The sequence below is a fragment of the Balaenoptera physalus genome, assembly GCF_965194825.1.
Source record: "Balaenoptera physalus genome assembly, chromosome: 6".
Lineage (NCBI taxonomy): Eukaryota > Metazoa > Chordata > Mammalia > Artiodactyla > Balaenopteridae > Balaenoptera > Balaenoptera physalus.
This window is the reverse complement of record NC_138885.1, coordinates 20,047,000-20,071,307: the sequence shown is the minus strand read 5'-3', so window position 1 is coordinate 20,071,307 and position 24,308 is coordinate 20,047,000. Positions and strand designations below refer to the sequence as shown.

General features: G+C 45.1%; 1 protein-coding gene across 9 annotated transcripts in view; it reads right to left on the bottom strand.

Annotated features, from left to right (window-relative positions):
• The window catches only part of MGAT5 (alpha-1,6-mannosylglycoprotein 6-beta-N-acetylglucosaminyltransferase), a 374,663-nt gene that overhangs the window by 246,836 nt on the left and 103,519 nt on the right, over positions 1 to 24,308 (bottom strand). The window contains exon 1 of one of the 9 annotated variants that reach the window (XM_082465867.1): positions 5,753 to 6,425. The exons of the other annotated variants lie outside the window; for them this stretch is intronic. The gene's annotated coding sequence lies outside the window, so the exon portion shown is untranslated. Of the gene's footprint in view, positions 1 to 5,752; positions 6,426 to 24,308 lie in introns of those variants that run through there. 9 annotated transcript variants of the gene reach the window in all.

Below are 24,308 nucleotides of genomic sequence, written 5' to 3'. Positions count from 1 at the left end.
TACGGTTTTCTCTGGGTATCTGCCCAGTAGTGGGGTTTCTGGGTCGTCGGTTCATCCCTTTTACCTTTGAAGTGATCAAACCAAGACAGTCCTGTGCCCAGCCTGCATTTATTAGGCTGCACTTGCATTCTTGGTGTGGGCGGGGAAGGGAAACAGCCAGCCCTGCCCAGCTGAAGCAGGATCTCCTTGCAGTTACCCTGCTTGCCAAGTGTGGTTCAGGGCTCCACAACTGGCATCAACAGCTAAATAAGTTTTCAAACACTGCAATAAGGCTAATGACTCTGTATCCAGAACAGGCCTTCCTTCCCGCGCCCCCTATTCCATCCCACCCTCCACTCGCTCCCAACTGTCCTCTGGTCACTGTGCGTGTGGCCATGACCACTAGGGGGAGCAGAGGGGCAGGGAAAACAGCTAGAAACACACATGGATGAACTGTATTCTGACTCTGCCTCTCAGGCAGGAGGCGTGCACCTTATTGGCAGGTGGACAAAAGAGAAAGGTGACAAAGGAGTGAGAAGGAAGCTGTCACTTCTGGATAAGAATCTTCCCATGTTCTGTAAGTTTCATTTACCAGGCTCACAGGTTGTTCACAGTTGACAGAATTTCCCATCAACAAAAAAAATGAAACCACAGCAACTCTAAGAATTCTGAAAACATCGACTAAACCAAAACAAAAAGCACGAGTCCCTGAAAAATGAAATAAATCCATTTAATCCAGGGTGTCTCGATTCTTGGCACAATTGACATTTGAGGCCAGAGCATTCTTTGTCCCAGGGGGCTGTCCTGCGTGTGGTAAGACGTTAGGCAGCACCCCTGTCCTCTAGCTACCACACGCCTTCAGAGACAGATGCCATTAGAACCCGCCACCACCACCTGTGACAACATAAATGTCTCCTGACATTGTCAAGTGTTCCCTAAAGGATAAAAGCACCCAGGTTGATAACCACTGCTTTAGTCCATCAGCAGGACCTTACCCACCCCATAGGATGAGGCTCAGGGAAGGCCAGCCCATAGGACTAGATCGCAGGGCAAGGAGAAGCAAACCAAGTAAACTCAGGAGCCAGTCACCAGCCCTGAAGACATGCAGGCTCAGAGCCCTGAGCTAAGACTAGAGGCCACAGAGAGACGAGAGGGGCGTCAGGAATAAAGATTCCTGACGCTGTCCTAAGCTGACTGACAGGTGAGTCTCACTTTCTTCCACATCCTTCAGTGCCAACACTATCCTGGCACCCGCCAAGGAGTTCATGCCTGGGCTGGCTATGCCCCCATGTACTAATTAGTATATGGCCTTGACGCTCCGCTCCACAAAGATCCTAGTCTACAAATCAAGGTACAGGGAAGAAGGCTTTGAGAAGACAAAAGCTGGATGATGCTACATCAGACAGTCTTAAATAGAAAAGGATTGTCATCTGGCTTCCAGCCCAGGAAACCATGAACACACATTGTGACAGGTCGATAATGACTCTCTAGGAAGAAAAAAGGAACGGTCTGTGAAAAGATCACATGGTGTGTAAATTTGTTAGGTAGGTCTCCTTGATGTTGGATGAAAAACTCCAAGATTTGCTTCCACTCAGAGCCAAAGGACAGTAAAGCCACAAAGGAATTTTATGGTAAGTACAAAATGCACCTTTTTCCTCTGAGGATCAGACTTCTGGCAACTCCTTATATGTAGAAAACACCCACAAATGACAACAGGCTCCAGATGGCCCCAGTAATAAAGAAAACCAGAGTCACAAAAATCATCAAAATTACTTCCAAAAAGTAGGACAATGCCCTGAAGATAAAGCTCATTATTCAACAAGTGCTCCCTAAACCCTACAAGTCAGTCACCCCAGGACCCCACTCTTCCACCTGGAGAGGAGCACATGCTGGGGTTGGTACTGTCTGCAGGAATGGGACAGCCTTCCAAGCACAAGATCTGATAAAGACCAGCAGGTTAAAAGTTTTTAAAAACTAGCTGGCGGGGACTCCCCTGGTGGCGCAGTGGTTGGGAATCCGCCTGCCAATGCAGGGGACATGGGTTCGAGCCCTGGTCCGGGAAGATCCCACACGCCGCGGAGCAACTAAGCCTGTGCGCCACAACTACTGAGCCTGCGCTCTAGAGCCCACGAGCCACAACTACTGAGCCTGCGCTCTAGAGCCCACGAGCCACAACTACTGAGCCTGCGAGCCACAACTACTGAAGCCCACACGCCTAGAGCCCGTGCTCTGCAAGAGAAGCCACCGCAAGGAGAAGCCCGCGCACCGCAACGAAGAGTAGCCCCCGCTCGCCGCAACTGGAGAAAGCCTGCACGCGGCAACGAAGACCCAACGCAGCCAATAAATAAATAAAATAAAAACTAGCTGGTAAGTGAGAAGATGAGCACACACACGCGAACATGCACACACCATCAGCAGAAGTGGCCCCTCAGAGGCTTATCAAACGTAAATGGTTTAATGAATTTCCCATCACTTCTAAAACGGGGTTATAGCAAATCCCCATGGAACGCAAAGCCCAGGCTCTGGCAGAACCTGGGTCATAAATGCCCCAAGTCTGAATTTTCTTAGGGAAGAACTCAACCATCAGATGCTTACTTGTCCCTTAATTTATAAATGAAGGTCAACTCTACCAATACTGCAAATACCTGGTCACAAGCCATAGGAGTACACAAATGATTAATATCTCAAGATTAATATCTCTGAGGCGAGCTCCCTGCCCTCAGAGTTAAGGATTGCCTAAATCCAGGCCTCCCAACCGTGATACACTTAAGAATCACCTGGGCTCCTTCTTTTTTTAAAAAAAAAAAAGACAGCTGCCAGGTCCCACACCTAAAGATTCTGATTAACTTGGTCTGAGGTGCGGCCCAAGCAGGGGTATTTTTATTGAATACATAGGCAGACATGAAAACTATTACATTCTTGGAAAGATGTCCTTTCTATCATGTCTATGGATCCTATCTAGTGGGATCCAAAACATGGTCTACCCCAGTATTTAAAATGATAAACTCTACTCTGGACAAACGCAGTCGAACTGGCTTATTAGACAATCTACATGCAAGGCACTCTGGTTTTCTCCTTAAAGACTCATGTGCTGGTCTTCTCAGACCAATGAATGCCCAAGAAGCCCTGCCCAAGGAGGCAGTCTTTCAGGAAGAGCTAGTTCACTACAGAGCCCTGTTAGACCTCTACGCCATGGAAGGACTTGTTGGACTGTTAGGGCTTTTATTAACCTCTCCTTGGCATTTGGCTCCAAAGATGAGAGATTAGCTGAGGCTCAACTAATGGCCTCAGTGTCTACCAATGCATCTAGTAACCAGCGCCTCTCTAACCTTGCTACTCAAAACCTGGCCTGCAGACCAGCAGCACTGAGATGAGCTGGAAGACTGTTAGAAATCTCAGGCCCAACCCCAGACCAACCGAATCAGAACTGGTATTTAGAACGCGATCCTCATGTATTTGTTTGCACATTAAAGTTTTGAGACGCATTGTTTTTTATCTCATCCAGGATACGAAGAATGAGGGCCAATCTGACACTACTTTCCAGTGGGGGGTGATGGAGAATATGGCACAATTCTTCTCCTTTTCCTAATGTGCAAAGAACTTAATGATTTCGTATCACTTCTGAATAAACTGGAGGCATGTCAGGAAGACCGGCTGTCTTATAGACACTCTTAGAGTTACTGTAAGATGCATCCCGCTGAGATGAGAATGACATCTGCAGATGGCAGGGTTTTATCATTGTGAATTAGGAGTGCTTATAAGACAACTGGCCATGCTTTCCAACTGCAGGATTTTGATCCATTTTGCTAAAATCCAAGACACCGTTTGGATCCATGTCTTCCGACTTTAACTCCGATATAGCAAATAACTCTATACAACGAATCACTCTATGCAGCTACCCATCATATACTCTGTGCTGCTCAAAGTTAGACATCATCAGGGGGTTATTGGGCTTTTGTTGTCTTTTAATTGCTCAAGTGGCTCAGTTTAGAAAACCTGCTTTAGGATCCTGACTACTGTCCTACATGACTTCAAAGTGAAACAACCTTCAACTCAGGTAAGCATCCTTACCAGGGCCTTAATTTTGCCTAAGATGATGTGAACCAATATTTAAGTTTCTAGAAATGCTTCTAATTCTGATATCTTCCAGGGCATATAACTAACTGACTTTATGGCCACTGAAAGCCTTTCAAAGCTTTGCTGAAAGAAACTATTTTTGAAAGATGACTTAAGTTCTTTCTGAAAGAAACTATTTGAAGGATGACTTAATCCATGTACTGTTCTACATCGACTTTGCCCAACCTTTTGTAACAAACAAGCTCCTTTAACAGTCTTTCTTTCTCTCACACACATACGCATAGGCACACATACCTTAGGAACTTTCTAATCTTTTCTTAATTCCTATTTCATTTTTGAAACAAGATATTACAGTTTATGAAGTTCATTCATTTTGATACCATCTTTTGTTCATGTGCAAAATGATTAATGACAAATTACCTTTTACCCATTTAGCGTGTAACACACAGCATCTAATTATGTAAGAAACAAGTATGACTGGTCAACAAAATCAATTTCACAATTACAGTCTTATTAGTATACATGTTGTGTGGGGACCCAACGTCTATTCAAAACCAGAGAGCAATCTAATTACCAGCCCCAGCATCAAAACTAGACAGGAAACAGCCCAATGTTTGGATTTCTTGTATCTGAATTTAAAAACAACAAATCAAATGGTTTATAAAGGGAGGACTCTTTACTTCCTCTGGACACATTTTCATGCAGAACGTGTGCTCCATTTCCCAGGAAGAACCACAGAGGAGACTATAACTGCTCTTTCATCAGTGTTCACAGGTCTTCTTGGGGAGGAAGGACAGCATCTCAGCCGTGGTGCGGGGAGGCGGGGCATGTCTGCTGGGTTTCCTGCCCTCAGGAGGTGCACTCCCCCTTTCCCTGCCCGCAGGAGTCAAAGAGGCGGGGCTCCCCTACCCAGCTGAGTCCACCCAAGGCTTCCTGGCAATCACCAGGACAACTGTGTACATTTCTATCTAGGATGGCTCAGAAGTCTTGCACCCAAGACCCATCTTCCAACTCAGCTTTACTCTAATAAAGCTGGTTCTGTAATCTTCATCTGGCTTCTACTATTCTCTCTACTTCAGAACCGAGAAGGGAGGAAGGGTGTGATTAACTGGCATCTCCAATCCCCCATAAGTTTATTTTCTAAGTTTTCCATGTTTTGTTTCTAAGTATCAGGATGAGACAGGTGGTTTCCGGCAGCTATTTGAAAGCATTTCTCCACAAATAACACACTGCAGGTGTATGAGTCTTTAATTCTAATAAATTAAAAAACAAAATGACTATCACAGTCAAAATATTTTCTCTAAATATTGATTTTTTAAAAAATACTGTAAGATATGCCAAAAGATTTCTGATCAGATGAATCCAACTTTCGGCTAGAAGGGAAGATAATCTGGAGGAAAATCGGCAGAATTATCAGTAAAATGCTCAATAATTTATACTTTGCCCTGAGTGTTCCTAATGCATCGTGTCTGTAACCAACAGTCCATTGGGGATATACATAAATATTTTTATAACATATCATTTCCCAAAACTTCCTGGGTTGCTGGTCCAGAACTACTAACCACAACTCAAGCTCTTGATAAATGCTGGCAGGCTTTCAAACTCTTCCATCTTCAAGTGGGATCGGAGATCATATATGTAAATATCTATTGTATTTAATGACTTTGAAAAATAGAAATGGTGAAAAGGACATCACCGCCATTCAGAATGAAAGCCCAGGGCATGAGAACCATCACACTGCAACTGCTGCTCTAGACATTTCCAACCTCTGGATTCGGCCTGACCCCAGATGACATGTCTTGGAAGAAATCTTCAAAGCAATATATATATTTGACCTAAAATAGAAAGCAGTAAAAAAGGAAACGGCCAGATAAAACATATCTCTGGGTTTACTGTAAACCTGGCAAAGGTTTTCCTCATTATTCTTCTTGTATTCAGAAGGACCTAGAGAAGAAAGTTCTCTTTCATCTTAGTATCATCTGGGCATCTAGACAACTGGTTGGATCTTACTCAATGACACGGTAAAAGGTAACTGACATTGCTTCCCCCTTCAAGAGAGTGGCTAGGAAAAGCCAAAATCACGGTCCCCTTCCAGGAAGTAAATTGGTGTCTATTTTGTGTTTAAACCTCATTCCTGACTCTAAATTTCCTCTTATTTTCTCCCTGCCTCATCTGTTTCCCCTTAATTTTTATTTTTTTTATTTTTTTTATTTTTGGCTGTGTTGGGTCTTCGTTGCCATGTGCAGGCTTTCTCTAGTTGCGGCGAGCTGGGGCTACTCTTCGTTGCGGTGCGCGGGCTTCTCATTGCGGTGGCTTCTCTTGTTGCGGAGAACGGGCTCTAAGTGCACGGGCTTCAGTAGTTGTGGCACGCGGGCTCAGTAGTTGTGGCTCGTGGGCTCTAGAGCGCAGGTTCAGGAGTTGTGGCACACGGGCTTAGTTGCTCTGCGGCATGTGGGATCCTCCCGGACCAGGGCTCGAACCCGTGTCTGGCAGGCGGATTCCCAACCACTGCGCCACCAGGGAAGTCCCTCCCTTTAATGTTAAACGTATTTTTATCTTCCTGTATTACATCTTTTAATCCTTTTTGAAACATACTGTAAGTAATTAATTAAACAAAAAGGAACAAAACTATAGCACATAGAATAATGGTCCTCCAAATATGTCCACATTCTCATCCCCAGAACTTGTTACATTACATGGCAAAGGGGGATTATGGTATCGGATAGAATTAAGGTTGCTAATCAGATGACCTTAAAATAGGGAGATGATCCTGGCTTATCCCGGTGGGCTCACTGTCATCAAAGGATCCTTAAAAGTAGAAAAGGGAGACAGAGGGTAGGTCAGAAGGATACAACAGTCTCTCCTCAAGAACTCTCAGACTGTGTCCTAAGTCGTTTGCATAAAGCCAAGCATATTGATGTAACAAGTCCAGTCATTTGGTTTCTCCTGGTGACCTTTGGTTCTACTCTAGTGGTGAGAGATCAGGAATTTTAGAAGTCAGGAGGGCGTGAATGAAGATGACAGCACAGAAAGTAACTGCAGAAAAGGACCATAGTTTAGGGCCATTTGGTATAAGTGCCAGCAGCCTCTCAGGAGGGCCTGGGAGCGCCACTCTACAATTCTGACCAAAACTGACCTTCACAATAATGACACTGCACCACGTCACTCATTAACAAGATGTGATACAGAATTCTGGGATACTTCTCGATAAATTCATATAGCTGAGCTCCTCATTTATAGATAAATGAGGCATGGATGGGGGGTGCAGAGGGAGGGAAGACTGTATGGTGAGATGTGAAAAGCACAGACTGGGTCAAATGTCACATGTGCTGACCACGGTGCTTCCCTGCTGGACCCTGGTTGCTACCCAACTGTCCACTCTCTAAAGGCAGGGCTGTCCTCATCCTCACTGCAGTAAGAGCTGGCCGTTATCACTGTAGCACACATCCTCTCAGCTGATGAGGTCCCCATTTAGAGCGGGGGAAACTGAGGTATGAACGACCAAGCAATCTGTTCGAGGCCGCACAGCTACCAGGTGGCAGAGCTGTTGAAGACCCCGGCCATCAGGCTTAACCACGGCTCTCGGATGCCTCAGCATCTATCAGAGAGCCTCACACCTCGAAGGCAGCTCACTGATGAATAAACGGAGTGAGTCTGCAAAAAACCAAAGGGATTTAATCACTTGCTGGGCCCACGACAATAAGCACTTAATAAATATCAGCTGCTTTCCACCGAGTGTTAGGGTTTTCCTCCAATTTCAAGGCAACCCTGTAAGGCAGCTCTTTTCAAATGAGGAGCTGGAGAGATATATAATAATCATCTGGAAAATTTTCAAAACATTTAGCCCTGAGCAGAGCTCTCCCTCATTCGTCTCCCCTAAGTGTGCTTTAGTCATCCTGAGTTGGGCTTCAATTTGGGGATTAAAAAAGAAAACAACTTCCCAGGTGATTCTGCAAACACCCACTCCTATCCCGACCCAACTCCCACCCAGCAAAGCATCTCTGCTACGAGGTGTCTTGGCTCTCACGACAGGGAGGAGAATCCCGAATGGGCTGAGTGTGGAGCCTCACGGTGGAGACTTCATTTCAAAGGTTATGAGGAGGCACAACTAAAATGTATGTGATCAGCAAAATAATTACAAATATTAGAGCTGGGCACCCGGGTATATAGCAAGGGCGTAAAAACACACACACACCTTACACTGCAGAGGCTATCCTGAGGAAAATGGCAGATTGCTAACACGTTACCAGTTTAGAACGAGATTACACTCTTACTATGTATTTTTCTCATGCAATTCCATCAAAGCGACGTTAAGGCGGCATTTTCGAGTATTTTCTACAGAACGAAACCAGAGAAACGGACTAGAGCTCAGAGACCCCCGTCAGACAGACATGCACAGAAGCAGCACGCTGTGTGCCCTCTGTGCTTCCACACGTTGTGGAGAAGACACCGAAGGTTCAAGAGATGGTCCCTGCCCTTAGAGACGAGTGCCACCTCCACCAACCCTCCCACACAGCCGTGCAGAACACGCGAACTCAGGGCTCTCTCCAGGGCACCACACCAGGGGGTCCCAGAGACTCAGGAGATGGAGAGAAGCCCCCCAGAGGTTCCAGAGACCCTGTGATGTAAACTGGGTCTCTTCCCTTCATTTTCCCTCATTTTTTAAGCTCCAACTAATGCCAGGCTCCAGGCTAGACATCGGGGGATAAAGGATGAATAAAAGTTCTGTAAGCTACTGACTGCAAGCTGCAAGCTTGAGGAAGGGTACACAGCAAGAGAGACACCCAGTTTCTCTGCAGTCCTGGGGACCTGGGGAGAGTAGCTGTAAACCAGAGGAAGGAGACCGTGAGGCACAGAGTTCCAGGACTCGGGACAGAGTTTTATTTATTTTTTATTTATTTTTGGCTGTGTTGGATCTTCGTTTCTGTGCGAGGGCTTTCTCTAGTTGTGGCAAGTGGGGGCCACTCTTCATCGCAGTGCGCGGGCCTCTCACCATCGCGGCCTCTCGTTGCGGAGCGCAGGCTCCAGACGCGCAGGCTCAGTAGTTGTGGCTCATGGGCCTAGCTGCTCCGCGGCATGTGAGATCTTCCCAGACCAGGGCTCGAACCCGTGTCCCCTGCATTGGCAGGCAGATTCTCAACCACTGCGCCACCAGGGAAGCCCCAGGGACAGAGTTTTGAATGAGTCACTTAACATCTCAATTTGGTTCTGTCTGCCCTTAAAAGGAAGCCGCAGAAATAGGTGGTATCTAAGTCCCTTCCATTTTAAGATTCAGATGAGAACAGACTTTTATTGACCAGCTACTCAAATGTTTTGATAATTCAGGATGACCACTCTCATAGCCTAGAATGCAATCCTGGCAGGAGGGGGAGGGGCAGATTGGCATCAGATGACAGAAACTGATTTACCGTGAGGGAATTATACATGAATGAAGCCATTATGCAAAATGGAAAACCACCAAAGTTCATTTTAAGTGTGCCCCCTCCATTTTATCCCTCGCCTCGAACGAATATAATAAATTTATGTCACTTGCCTCTCACGACCACTAGATTTACAAGCCCATTAAAAAATACTTTTATAATCACTGTGCAAAATACTATGATCATTATTATAATGATTTAAATGCCTGCAGCAGTGCAGCAGGACCTGGGGAGAGTTTATTAATACCTTGGCAAAATGTGCCGTGAACACGCCATCGGGATGTTTGCTTTGAAAAAACTTCCCTGATTTTTTGCCAGTGAGCTCAGTTCACACTGCGCTCACATTGTGACGGCCCCAACCAATGGGGCAGGTGAACTGTTTCCTCATTTCCTCTGCCCCACGGTGCTTCTCCCCACCAAAACCTACCCCAGGATCAAGCTAAGGCACTGGTTCTCAACCCTCACTGTGCGTCAGAATCACCTGGGGTCGACCTTTTAAACACAAACGTCAGCCCACCACCCTCCCCAAGATGATGAGTCAATTGGCCTGGGTAAGGCCAGGAAACCAATGCAACGTTAAGCGTGCCCTCAAATTCTAAGCGCTATTGAGCTGAAGTGTCCACCTTATCAGACAGATAATTGAAGTGCGCAGAGAGAAAAACGGGGGGGAAACAAGTCTGAGGGGGTGAGGGTGGTAGGTGAGGGAAAACGGGGGCCGTGATAGACCAGAGACCCATCTACTTATTTATTTATTTATGGCTGTGTTGGGTCTTCGTTTCTGTGCGAGGGCTTTCTCTACTTGCGGCGAGCAGGGGCCACTCTTCATCGCGGTGCGCGGGTCTCTCACTGTCGCGACCTCTCTTGTTGCGGAGCACAGGCTCCAGACGCGCAGGCTCAGTAGTTGTGGCTCACGGGCCCAGTTGCTCCGCGGCACGTGGGATCTTCCCGGACCAGGGCTCGAACCCGTGTCCCCTGCATTGGCAGGCAGACTCTCAACCACTGCGCCACCAGGGAAGCCCCAGAGACCCATCTAGAAGCAGCAGCCACTCTGCAGCTCCAGACATGGGACAGCTTGAGGGTAGACAGTCTGGGGTTGGCCAAATCTTTCAGTCTTTCCAGAGAACCAGAAAGCCCAGAGTCTTGGGACAAATCTCTGTATTTATCAATGTCTGCACTAATTTCGTTCTGTTGTTGTTGTTGTTTTAAGTTCCGGGTGGGCCCAAGTTCAAAGGAGTTCACAGTGTTGCTCACCTGCTCAGGCCACCTCATTACAGGTACCTGTTACTTTATCCTAACTGCCTAACCATTCTTAACTTTCTAAACAGTAGCCGGTATTGTTCTCAACCAGATACTAATTTCTCATCATCACTCTCAAAGGCTTCAGAGCTCTAGCTTTAGCCCACATGCTCTCCCCAACACAGGCTTGGGAATTAGTCATACCTAACTGCCAATCCTAAGAAACTGGAAGGGCATTTAAAAGCCATCTAGAAAGAGAGATGCAGACCCCAGGATCCAGAAAGTCTAAGTGACCTGCCCAGGACCACAAAGACTGTTGAAGGTGGGGTGACCAACTCCACCCTGGTATTAGCACTGGAAGTCCCCTGTCCTGGGAAACCCGGGCAAAGCGGGATTGTTGATCATCCTGGATGAAGGACAGAGCCACACGGCTGTTCCTTTGGAAGGCACCCCCATCAACTGGAACTGTTGATACGTATACACATTCTAGCGTCAAGGTTTGCTCCCTGTTAAGATTCAAACTCCCTGAAGGAAGGAATTTAGATCCTGCAAGTTAAGTGCTTGGTATTTGTTGGGAAAAGTCCTTATGACTCCTTGGTTAATAAAGATGCCTGCTGGTCTTGTCCTTGGAAAATACAGGCATCACTGCTCTGGGAATCTCTCTGAAGAACCCAAGGTCTTGACTATTCACTGGAGCTTCCTTCTCAACCCGCAATGACCACTTCACCACTTCGCTGACAGCAAGCATGAGAAACATGAAGAAATGAACTAGATGAGTAACTTTCAGCTGGCTGCTCCTTTCCTCGTACCACAAAGTCTCCTTCCTACCCTAAAGAGGTTATTACCCATCATCAAGGACGTGGCATCTAGTATGTTCTGAATTCTCCACTCAGAAGGTAGCCTCTCAGCCGTGAAAGGAGTCAGCCTCTGCAATCCTCTCAGAAGCCTGCTTGGGAATCACGCAAGAGGGTCGGAGCTGAACGCCGAGTGTCTTGCATGGATGGAGGGGCGGTCTGGTGTGGCAGCGAGAGCCAGATTCCAATCTCAGCACTGACGTGAACTGCCCCTGAGCCCGCTCCCTTCGGGAAGTTACAGAAATGGAGATGCAGCTTCCTCGTCTATAAAGTGTCTACCTTGCAGGGTTTTCATTTGCAAAGGGCCTAGTCCAGTGCCTGGTCCTGTAAGGCACCCCAGAGGCCTTTGCTAGTCAGGTGAGAGATCTCCCCCTACTGCCTGATTTCAAAACACACAACCGGCCTCCGCTAACCTAGTCTTATTCCGAATCAGACAGTGGTTTTCTTACTGCCCCCCAGTTGCCTTTCTCAAAAGATGCAAGCAAATCTGTGCGAGACACAGAAAACAGAGGCAAGTGTCAGCAAAATGTCACCACAACTGACACAAAGGATTTTTCTAGCTCGTCCGTCAGGGTTGATGGGCAAGACAGCAGAGCTCTGTCACCAAGCCCGATTCCCGATGTTGGTAAAGATCACTGCTTCAAAGAATTTCCTAGGTCAGCACTTAAAGTCTGAAATCCGTTCCCCGAATTCATTATAACCTATAGTAATTCATTACAACTCCATTTCTCAGCGCAAAACTCCACTTTCTGATTCACGATCTAGAGCCATTCCCCTGTAGATGCTGTACTTTAGAATTACGACCAAAACAAGACCAAACAAGCCCTGTGCCCTTACGTTTTACCACCTAAACAAGATAAAACAAAGCAAGATGTACACATGCTTGGGAAACAATTCACATGGACATCATTTTAAGCAAACTGTATCTTAGATTCAAGAACTGTCTGCATTATCCTCCTAGCATAAAACCTGTTGTGGCAGTTCCGACTTTTTACATAACAAAGTTATGACCTTAGGTCACCAGATAGAATTACACTGCTCAAATTTATTCTTGGCAAGCTCTTTGGAGGTATAATCCACTTTGCAAGGATAAACATGTGGCAGCTATCAAACTCTTACAGACACTCACATACAACAAACACCACCGCCATGACCCTCAACTCTCACAGACTCAAGACTGTCCATGCCAATCCTAAATTAAAACGTATCCCGATAAAGTCAAGAAATAACCCAAGAGTCCGTGTAACAGGAAGTGTGACATTCTAACCTGGCAAGAGAAATGGGCATTCAAAAGCATTACTTAGGTCTGTAGTCAATGTCCTGGTACTAGAGCATACAAAACAACACCACTGGGGGAAGCTGGGTTCGTGAAACTCTCTGTACTCTTTTTTGCAACTTCCTGTGAAATAATTATTTCAAAACAAAAGAGTTGCCTTTTAAAGCATTACTTACTGGGTTTCTTCCTGTTTGGGGAGATTTTTCATAATACAGAAGCCCAAACCCCATTCTGAATGCCCCCTTTCTACTTATGGGTCCAGGATAGGACCTACAAAGAAATACTTCTTTGAAAAAGGTCTGCAGATGTTTCCGGAAAACCTCCCCTGTTCAATGAGAACCCCAAACGATGTAAATCACTGGAGGCTTTAAGAGTGGAGAGACTGCCATATTTGATCTTGGTTGCTGTGTGGCGGATGTGAAGAGGCCACGGCCAGAGCCCAGGAGGCTCCCGCAGCTCTGGGTGAGGACTGAGGCAGATCAAGGCCTCCACAGGGTAGTGGCAGTCGTGGTTGGTAGAAGCATTTAAGAGGTCAAATAAGCAGGACAAGGAACAATGACTAAGTGGAGGGGATGGAGGGAGGAGTCCCGATGACCACTGGACTCTCATCTCGGGCAGCTGAGGCAACGTGCTATGTCATCCACCAAGATAGGACAATGGAGGAGCCGGTGTGTAAGAGAGGATCAGGAAGGCTGCCTGAAGGTTCTACAGGGCAACGGTATTGTGTATCTTCTTCCTCTAGTGGTGGAATCCCCTCTTCCTCGTCTGACGTTGTTCAGCCACTTGACCCTGGTCAGATCATTCTCACAGCCAACTACACACCCAGGCATTTAACCTTACGTACCTGCATTTGGAAAAGAGCTACCCAACCAAGCTGTCGTGCCCCACAGGATCTAGAGGCGCTTGGATTCTAACATTCCTATAAAAAGAACTAACCACCACAGGAAACCTGACTTAAAACTTTTTTTTTTTCAAAATTGAATATCCTACAACAAATGTTTTCACATCTTTTTCTTACTTGTAGGAGTACAGGTAATTGGGAATAGGAAGAAGGTCCCTGGACAAACATTTCCCCGGGTAGACTGCCACAGCCCCCCAAAGTTTCACTTAGAAATGCTTTGGGGTAGAGAATTAAAACTCCAGGAACCCCTTCAACAAAAGGAATGTTCCAAGAATAAACTACGAAGAATCATAAGAAGTAGAAGAGACCTCAAAAATAGTTACCTCTGCTGTACACCTGAAACTAACACATCATTGTAAATCAACTATACTTCAATAAAAAAATAAATTAAAAAAAATAGTTACCTCCTATTACCTTCTCTATACCTAAAGGAATCCTTTCAGTATCATTGATTATCAGAAATTAGTCTCTTCACCATATCCCCCATCCTCCACCCCAGTCTTTATCTACTGAAAGGCCATTTTCAGATGAAACATTGCCTTGTCAGGCCCTAAGCATACAGGATCCCTCCCTTCTGTTTCTCCCATAACTTTTATGAAATATCTGTGCATGGTTACTTTTGTATTTGAATTATTCCTGATTATATTATTATGCTATATAATAAGTACTATTTCTTGAGTGTTTGCTATGAACCAACTAGGAACTTTATGCAAACCTTAGTTCTCACAGCCAGTATAATATCTATTTTACAGAAGAAGAACCCAAGACTGAGAGATACAAGTCCAGAAATGCTCTTATTACTTCTCTGTCCTAACCCAGGCTGCCCTTCCTGTGAACCCTAGTTCCTTCCACATTATACGTGTGATGTGAGGGCTTTATCCCCAGCACATCTAACATAGTTTTCCCACAGAAGATACTCAATGATTATTTGCTAAACTGCGCTGACATCTCCCAGCCCCTCCCCCAGCAGGGCCACCCTCTACCTGCACTCCCTGTAAGTCGATGATTCTGTTAACCAGATCCCCATGTTCCCAGTGGGATCTGATTCTTGCCACATACTGGCACCGTCTCTTCCTTAACCTAGAATCCCTATTTCTAGAACCATCATCTGTGTCACCATCATATAGTGCCTACTAGGTGCCAGGCACAGCTTTAAGGCTTCACAAACATTAACCTGGCTGATCTTCACAACAATCCTGTAAGGTCTATACTACTATCCCCATTGTACAGATGAGGAAACTGAGATTTGGTGAGGTTACGCAGCCTGCCCTGGGCCATTCAGTCATTAAGTGATGACCTGGGGTCTGACCAAAACTTCAGGGTTAGCTTTCTGGAAGCTGCAGCAATCTTTGGTTCTTATTTAACCTTCCTCCCCACCGTAACCCAAATGAAACCACAATGGCTTTATTTCTAATTGGAATGACCGTCAAGCAAGGTCTTCTCCACTCTGGGTTGGTGTAATCGATTGTTTTGCACCCACGTGCAAGACTTCCTATTTACAGTGCCCCCCCCCTTATCCTCGGCGGATACGTTCCAAGACCCCCAGTGGATGCCTGAAACCGTGGATAGTACCAAACCCTATATATGTTACGTTTTTCCTATACATACCTACCTGTGATAAAGCTTAATTTACAAATTAGGCACAGAAAGAGATTAACAATAACTAATGATAAAATACAACAATTCTAACAATATACTGTAATAAAAGTTATGTGAATGTGGTCTCTCAGAATATCTTATTGTAGAAATTTAATGCCTTTTCCTTGTTAACTAAACACCATGCACTGTGGCTGTAAGTTTTGCAGTCTGAGGGGCAACAGCAAAACTAGCACAAATTTCTTTTTTCTTCTTCACAGTTTCACAGAAGATTCGTTTTTACTGTATATCTTAGCAACCTCATTAAGTTGAGAGCTTTCACCTTTTCACTTAAAGAAATCACTTTAGGGTTTCCGTGGCGGCTCAGTGGTTGAGAATCCGCCTGCCAGTGCAGGGGACACGGGTTCGAGCCCTGGTCTGGGAAGATCTCACATGCCGCGGAGCGACTAAGCCCGTGTGCCACAACTACTGAGCCTGTGCTCTAGAGCCCACGAGCCACAACTACTGAGCCCACGTGCTGCAACCACTGAAGCTGGCGCGCCTAGAGCCCGAGCTCTACAACAAGAGAAGCCACCGAAATGAGAAGCCCGCGCACCACAACGAAGAGTAGCCCCCACTCACCACAATTAGAGAAAGCTCGTGTGCAGCAACGAAGACCCAACACAGCCAAAAATAAATAAATTTATTTAAAAAAAAAAATCACTTTACAGCTTCTCTTTGGTATATGTGAATTGCCAGCATCACCACTCCTGCGCTTTGGGGCCATTATTAAGTAAAATAAGGGTGACTTGAACACAAGCCCTGCAATATCACAGCTGTTGATCTGAAAACTGAGATGGCTACTATGTGACTAAAGGGCAGATACACTGGACAAAGGGCTGATTCACATCTGAGCAGGATGGAGTGGGATGGTGCAAGATTTCATCACTGCTATTCAGAATGGCGCACAATTTAAAACTTGTGAATTGTTACTTCTGGAATTTTCCATTTAATATTTTCATACTGTGGTTGACCGAAGGTAAGTGAAACTGCAGAGGGCAAAACTGCAGATAAGGGGACACTGTATACCCAAGACATTTTATATTGTTACTTTTGGTCCATTGTTCTATCACACTGGTTTTTATTTGAATTGTTTCTGTCAATCAAAGCTCTAGGTATTGGGCTTCCCTGGTGGCGCAGTGGTTGAGACTCTGCCTGCCAATGCAGGGGACACAGGTTCGAGCCCTGGTCTGGGAAGATCCCACATGCCGCGGAGCAACTGGGCCCGTGAGCCACAACTACTGAGCCTGTGCGTCTGGAGCCTGTGCTCCGCAACAAGAGAGGTCGCGATAGTGAGAGGCCCGCGCACCGCGATGAAGAGTGGCCCCCGCTCACCGCAACTAGAGAAAGGCCTCGCACAGAAACGAAGACCCAACACAGCCAAAAGTAAATAAATAAATTTATTTTTTTAAAAAAGCTCTAGGTATCATTTTGGCTTTGTATCATTTGTAAATTAAATAATTTACAAATTCTCAGACTCCTTCAGCAGCCACTATCACAAGACCTTGACAGGAAAAGATACAAAATAAGACTTTAAACACTCAAGTAGTGATAGAAAACCAGGAGAAATAAAGGTTCCAATAAAGCATCGGTTCTCCAAACTGCTTCCAAAGCTGGGGGGATGCGGAGGGGAGGAACATCCTGTTAAGAAATCATGCAGCTATTCAGTTCATTTTGCAATAATCTTCCTTAAAGAAATGGTGCTCCAAATTAAAAAGGAAAGTTCTATGTGAGAGGACATACAAAGAGGAAGCCCACGAAGATCTTCTGACCTGTGGACAGCGGATCTGTATGTTCACGCACAGGCGGCATCACCACCCACCACTGAGGAATTCGGTTTATCTGATGATCATTTGTCTAGGTCACCTTTTTTTGGTAACAGCTTTATTGAGCTACAATTCATATACCGTACAATTCATTCTTTCAAAGTGTGCAACTCAGAGGTTTTTAGAATGTCCATAGCGTTGTGCAACTATCACAACAATCAATTTTAGAACATCTCCATCATCCTAAAAAGAAAACCCTTCGATTGGGATTGACATGTAGACACTGATGTGTATAAAAGAGATGACTAATAAGAACCTTCAGTATAAAAAAACAAACAACTAATGCTAAAGTTTCATTGGGTTATTTGTATGGAAAAATGTTTATATAAGTGTTTCAGACATTACATGAAATTTCTAAAAATCTTAAAAAAAAAAAGAAAAAAGAAAACCCTTTACTTATCAACTCCTAGTCCTCCATCCTCCCCCACCTCCCGCCCCCAGGAAATCACGAATCCACTTTCTGTCTCCATAGATGTGCCTACTGTGGATGGTTCATACAAGTAGAATCCTATACTATGTGGTCTCTTGTGACTGTCATCTTTCACTTAGCACCATGCTTTCAAGGCTCATCCTGGTTATAACATGTATCAGTACTTCATTCTGTTAGTGGCTTAATATTCCACTGTATGGAGAGATCAGATTTCATCTATTCATCAATTGATGGCTATTGTGAATAAAGCTGCTATATAAACATTCATGTCCAACTTTTTGTATGGACACATGGTTTCATTTCTCTTGGGTTTATATCTAGGTGTAGAATTGCTGGGTCATATGGTAACTCTATGTTTAACATTTTGAAGAACTGTTAAAATGCTGTCTACAGTGGCTGTACCATTTTACATTACCAACAGTAGCGTATGAAGCTTCTCATTTCTTCATACCTTCACCAACACTTGTTATCATCTGTGTTTTTTTTACTATTATTATTGTAGTCATCCTAGTAGGTGTAAAGTGGTATCTCACTATGGCTCTGATTTGCATTTCCCTGATGACTAATGATGGTGAGAACCATTTCATGTACTTATTGGCTATCTGTATTTCTTTGGGGGGAGTTATCTATTCAGATTCTTGGCTCATTTTTTAATTGGGTTGTCTTTTTATTACTGAGTTGGAAAGAGGTTTTAACATATTCTAAATATAAGTCCCTTATCAGATATATGATTTGCAAATATTTTTTTCCCATGCTGTGGCTATGTTATGAACCTTTTTTTCCCCCCAAATTCACTGGTTTTTCAACAAACGTCTATCGAGCGCCTTCCCAGTGCAGGACATTGTCCCCAGCAAGCGGAGGTTAGAGCCGTGAGTGAGCTCAGGACCCAGGTGAGGACTGGGGCTGATCACTCCCTGATCATAAAACAGAATGGGGTCAGTACAGAAGGGGCAGAGAGTGTTGGGGGCCGGGTGCATGTGTGGAGAACAATCCCAGATGAGTCACTGGGGGCCTCCGTACAGGCAGCCATCTGTGAAAGGGGTCTCTGAAGTGGTGTGAATGGTGGCCTGTTGCCAGACCTCTCATTTTCAAGAGACGTCAGAAATCCCTGGTGGTGGTACACGTGGGAGTGGACACTGGCCACCCAGGTCCCCTTGGGAGCCCACCCATGGCCTCCTCTGGTTCCAGCCCCCATGGAAGCGGACCTGTGGCCGCTCCGGGACCCCCGTGGGAGTCTCTTCTGGTTCCCCTGGAGGGGACTCGAAGACCCCCTGGCACCGGTCCCGTGGGAGGGGCCCTGGACCCCCGACGTGGGAACCGGCGAGCACGGGCACAGCCTGGGGAGCGGCAGGCGGACTGACAGACCCTGGCTGCCCGCCTCCCCGGTCCGCTATGTTATGAATCTTTATCTTCTATGTCAAAACATAATTGTAATACTTATTTGTTCTTTCAAATAGAGTTTACTTCTCTATTTGTCCAGTTATAAAATATTAAAAATGTTTCTAAATCAAGCAATTCATATCACCATTTTCTATGATATTTTTTAATATAAGTGGGCATATCTCATGAGCTCCTTAAAGTATTATATTGTTATGATTTTTCTACAGATCAAACCATGACTCTTACAAATATAAAATGAACAGATATCAAAGATTTTACTTAGCTCATTAATTAAAGAGGGAACCAGAAGGATATTACAACAGATTCAAAAGAGATTACAAAGAACACACACAGAACACATCAGGAGTGTTGAAATAAATTTGTTAGTATATATAAAACTGGTTTCTTGAGAGCAATCAATAGTACCTCCACTGGACAAAATTAATTTGTATTTCTATGAATAAGAATTACTTCCACTGCTATCATTTTTCTTTAACTTGCCATATTGTACAATAGTTCAAAGAAAATGAAAGGCACAGATGACCCAGAAGGGTGCACTGGACACTAAATCATCTTTTTTGCCTATTTCAGAGTCAACAATTTTCTTGACAGTACTTTAAAAGGTGTCTAATATCAGTCAATCCAATCAGGAGATGGAAATCACACAGTAACATTAACAGGAAAAGCTTAATATAAACAATAGTTAACTACAACCAGGGTTAGGGTAACAAGAGATTGACTAGTAAGCAGTAATACAAGGGATGCTAAAGCATATAGAAGACCAGTTATAAGGAACAGCCAAGGAAGAGGCAGCACCCACCCCAGGGTGGAGACCCTGATTGTTGGAGAGGGCACAGCTTTGACTCCCTAGATGGCGCAGAAGCCACTGTGGTGCCAGTTGGCCAAATTTTCTAGAAATGCATCCTCTACTGTGCCAAGGAAAGCTGCTCACAGGGAGGTATCCCACTGCAGGCAATCTGCTACATATCACCAAGAGGGTGCCCGGGAAGCTGCTGGCCACCGTGCACTCTTGGCTGCCACATGACACAGGAGCCAACACTGGAGAAGACACACACTCTGGAGGAGCCCCCCAGAAAGCACAAAGAATCAGGAGCGAAACCCTTTCCTCCTACAAAGTCTCCCTAGTGCCCTCTACTGGCAAAGCTTAACGTTGTGCGATCTGCCAAGGAAAAAAATTGAAGGGGCCCAGATCCAGTTTTACAGAGCAGCAAACAGGACAAATTTGAAGTTGAGAGGCCATAAGCCAACAATGGCACAAGTGGTACAGTCAAATACATTTGAGAAATGCCAGATATATATATCCAGAGAAAGACATTTGTGTTGTACCCTCTGGCTGGACAACTTGAGGCAACTTTCACCAAAACTGAAAACGAGGTATTGGGGCTTTTCTTACCCTATAATTTGTCAAAGGCTGACCCTGAGTGTTTATCAATTTATAGTACTACGAATCCTCCTCAACTTTCCTATGGAGCCTCACCTTCCCCTTCAAAGGAATACCCTTCTTACCTTCCATTTCACTCCTGTTCTCTTCCTACCCTCCTAAACACACACACACACTCTCACAAACACAAGGTTGTAACAACAGGTGTCACAGTCATCTGTGACTCACCCCGCACCAATTCTGTACCGTCTGACTGCTGATTACATTCTGACTGAAACAGCGACTATGAATACGCCAGTCCTTTCCTCTCTTAACATTACTCCCTCCATAAATCCTTCCAATTTTGTGCTCATATTCTTGCTTAGACATCACCATCCTGAGCCTGGTATTTTCTGGATCCAATTCTTCCCTGCCTTGAGCTTTTACGCCAGCCTGTGTTCTGTCTCTCTAATGGCTGGCAGGTGAGTGAAAAGCTCCACAACTGGGCCCTAGTCTAGGTAAAAGAAACGTGGCTCATTTTCACCTGTCACACTCCACAGCCACAGGCAACACAACCGTTAGCACCAGACCTGCCACTCCAAAGCCCACGGAACTGACCGAAGAATACAACGCCTCCCACCCCTGATGAACCAGGACAGTCTGAGGCTGTATGAAAGGCTGAAGATAGATCGCAGTTAAAGAGGGTTCTAGACTAAGCCAAGGGCCTTCTCAAGGACACCATCTCTGCCAAGTCCACCCCAGGAACCATACGATGTATGTAATTCAAAGTAAGTAGGTATGGGTGAGAGTACAGCTTTTCCAGAATCCAGCCTATAAAAAAGCCAGACTAACAAAGAGGTTGGTACCAATGTTTTCTGAGAGGTACTATTTTATTGTCTGTTTGGGGCAACACTTGTAGCTCAGAACTTGAGTGCTCATAAATGCTGAACCCTGCAGAGAATGAATATAAAGGTCCTGCCAAGAAGAGCTCCTCTCTCAAACTTACTACTTCGGGTTTTCATTTTGGGGTTCAAGGGGAAGCAGCAATTAGGACAGAGAGGTGGAAAGACCATACCCAGAGCTCAATCCAGTATGAGACTTTTAAACGGTTTTGTTTCACAGACAAGTAGCCACTCCACGGTCAAGTTTCTTACCACTGCAGCCCACGACTCACAAGGAAGAGAGTGTAGGCAAGGCCCTGGGATAGAGACTCCAGGCGTGTGCCCTGTTAGTAGGAAACAAGATGGGGTGGAGGATAGGGGCCCTGCTTTGTGGTAATGTGATGGGCCAGAGAGGGCAGAACATCAAAACTACATGCGTTGATAAGGATATACCCTTACTGTTATTTGATGGTAGACTAGAAATCAGGTCAAGGAGTTTTTTTTTAATGACTTTACAGCATTTGGGAAACAGGGGGATTTCATAGAAAACTCTAAATTTCTGGCATCTCCTGAAAAAAATGGGACTATCTGGTCACAGTGAACCCTTTCCTGTGAGAGGACCTTGGCAGCAATGAAGTGTTGAGCATGTCCATCCAATATTCCACGGAAACTACGCAGGCTGCTTTACATATCTGCCACCTGCTTAGCATTTTAGTACAGTCACATACTAAAGGACTACAAGCTCCAAGGATAGCAGGTCATGTGTTATTTTTCTTCGTAAGCATATTTCAACATAGTGCCAAGGGCACAGTGCCCAGCAACTGTGCCTGCTGGGTGCTAGGCACTCGATATCAAATACTCTACTAGACCCTCTGCATACACCACCTCATTCCATTCTTACCCTTTGGAAATATCTGCTCCCCACTTTGCATATGAGGTTCAGAGAATCAGCTAACTGCCCTTCCAAAGCTCACACAGCTAGGAAGCAACTACAGAATCTCGTCCCAAGTTTATGTGATTCCAAAACAGTGTGGAAAAGCAAGTCAGGCTATGGAAAAAGAGTTTCTAGTTAAAAAAAAAAAAAAAAAGAGCTTGATAGCAAACACTCTCTGGTTTCCCAGATACAGTTTTTGTTCCACATCTGTCAACAGAAAGTACATATATGATAGGGTCATTGCTTCTCTCTTCTGCAACTCTTAAGAACCCTGCATCAGGAGAGCCAAGGCCTCTCTAACCTTTGGAGATGGTCTGCACTCTGTCTGTGGAGTATCCTTCTCTCAAGGCCCCTGCAACCTTCTGAGATGGTCCACATTCTATGGAATGAGTTCCTCTCAGGGCCTCTCCAGCCTTCGGAGATGGTCCACAGTCTATGGAACGTGTTTCTCTCAGGGCCTCTCTAGCCTTTGGAGATGGTCCACACTCTGTGGGTGGAATGTGTATCTCTCTATATAAACTCACTTTCACTTAAAAAGAAAAAAAAAAAAGAGAGAGAGAAAAAGCGCCAACATCTACCTCCTAAACCTTCAAATGGGATATTTCAGCTACAGGGATTAGTGACCATGCTTCATCTAGGCAATTTGGAAGGAAAAGCATTAAGTTTAAACATAACATGCCTTCAGTGTGAGATCACAAAGACAAAAAGTCATAGCGGGAAGTCATTCCATGTAATAGGAAGCAGGGACTCTTAGCCAAGGGGCAGAGCACAGAACAAGCTCTCAAGGACAAACATTCTCTCTCGGGCTACACAGCAGCTGACTGGTAACGGAACAAATGTCTATTTAAGCTACTTGCTTGAAAACACAAAAGGTGCTACCCATTCACAGTCTGAAGAGGCATCAGGGCAGCTCCCAGAAGAGGTCAAATTCTGGCAAAGGTCTAAAAAGGACTTTATCATATGGGGTTGTCCACCTATCAATGTATACTGATACTGGTGACATGCCAGCAGTAGGACAAAGAACTACCCGCTCTTTCCTCTGGTCCCTTATGCAATCACAAGATACACTACGAGATGAAATGACCCTTTTAATGTTTATCTCCCTGGACCAGACTCCTCAAAGGCCGAACCAGTGTCTTACCGCTTGAATCCTCAGCACCTTCTATGGTGGTTGCAGGATGGTATCTTCCCATCCCCAGATCTCAAGTAGATAGTCAAAAAGGATTCTTTTTCTGATCCACACATTTGCCTGTTAACACTCACAGCAAGGTGCCAAACTAAATCACATACAGATATATATCTAAACCACTTTGTATTAGCGTTTACCATAAAAGTGATAGGAAATCAGAACTGAATCTAACCCGTGGACGGGCCATGCCCATGACACAATGTCTCAGAGAGATCTGACTGCTGCTCATGGAACAGGCTGAGCTTAGAGCTTTGCTCCTTGAACATTCATGTGCCTAATGAATCACCTGGGACTCTGGTTATTCTATAGATTCTGAGTCGGTGGGCCTCAAGAGTCTGCACGTCTTTTTTTTTTTTAATTGAAGTACAGCTGATGTACAATGTTGTGTTAATTTCTGCTGTACAGCAAAGTGACTCAGTTATACACATATATGCATTCTTTTTCTCATTCTTTTCCATTATGGTTTATCCCAGGATACTGAGTATAGTTCCCTGTGCTATACGGTAAGACCCCGCTGTTTATCTGTATAAAATAGTTTGCATCTGCTCATCCCAAACTCCCAGCCCACCCCTCCCACAGCCCTCCTCCCCCTTGGCAACCACAAGTCTGTTCTCTATGCCTGTGAGTCTGTTCCTGTTTCATAGGTAAGTTCGTTTGTGTCATATTTTATATTCCACATATAAGTGATATCGTATGGTATTTGTCTTTCTCTTCCTGACTTGCATCACTTAGTATGATAATCTATAGTCACAAGAGTCTACACTTCTAATAAGCTCCCAGCTGTTGCCGACACTGCCAGTTTGCGGAGCCCCTCTGAGCAGCAAGGATCTAGGAGCTCCAATGGGGACCGTAATCACCTTGGTTCCTTGCAGCCTACGCCATGCTCTAAGGAGCTGGGCTGACTTGCAG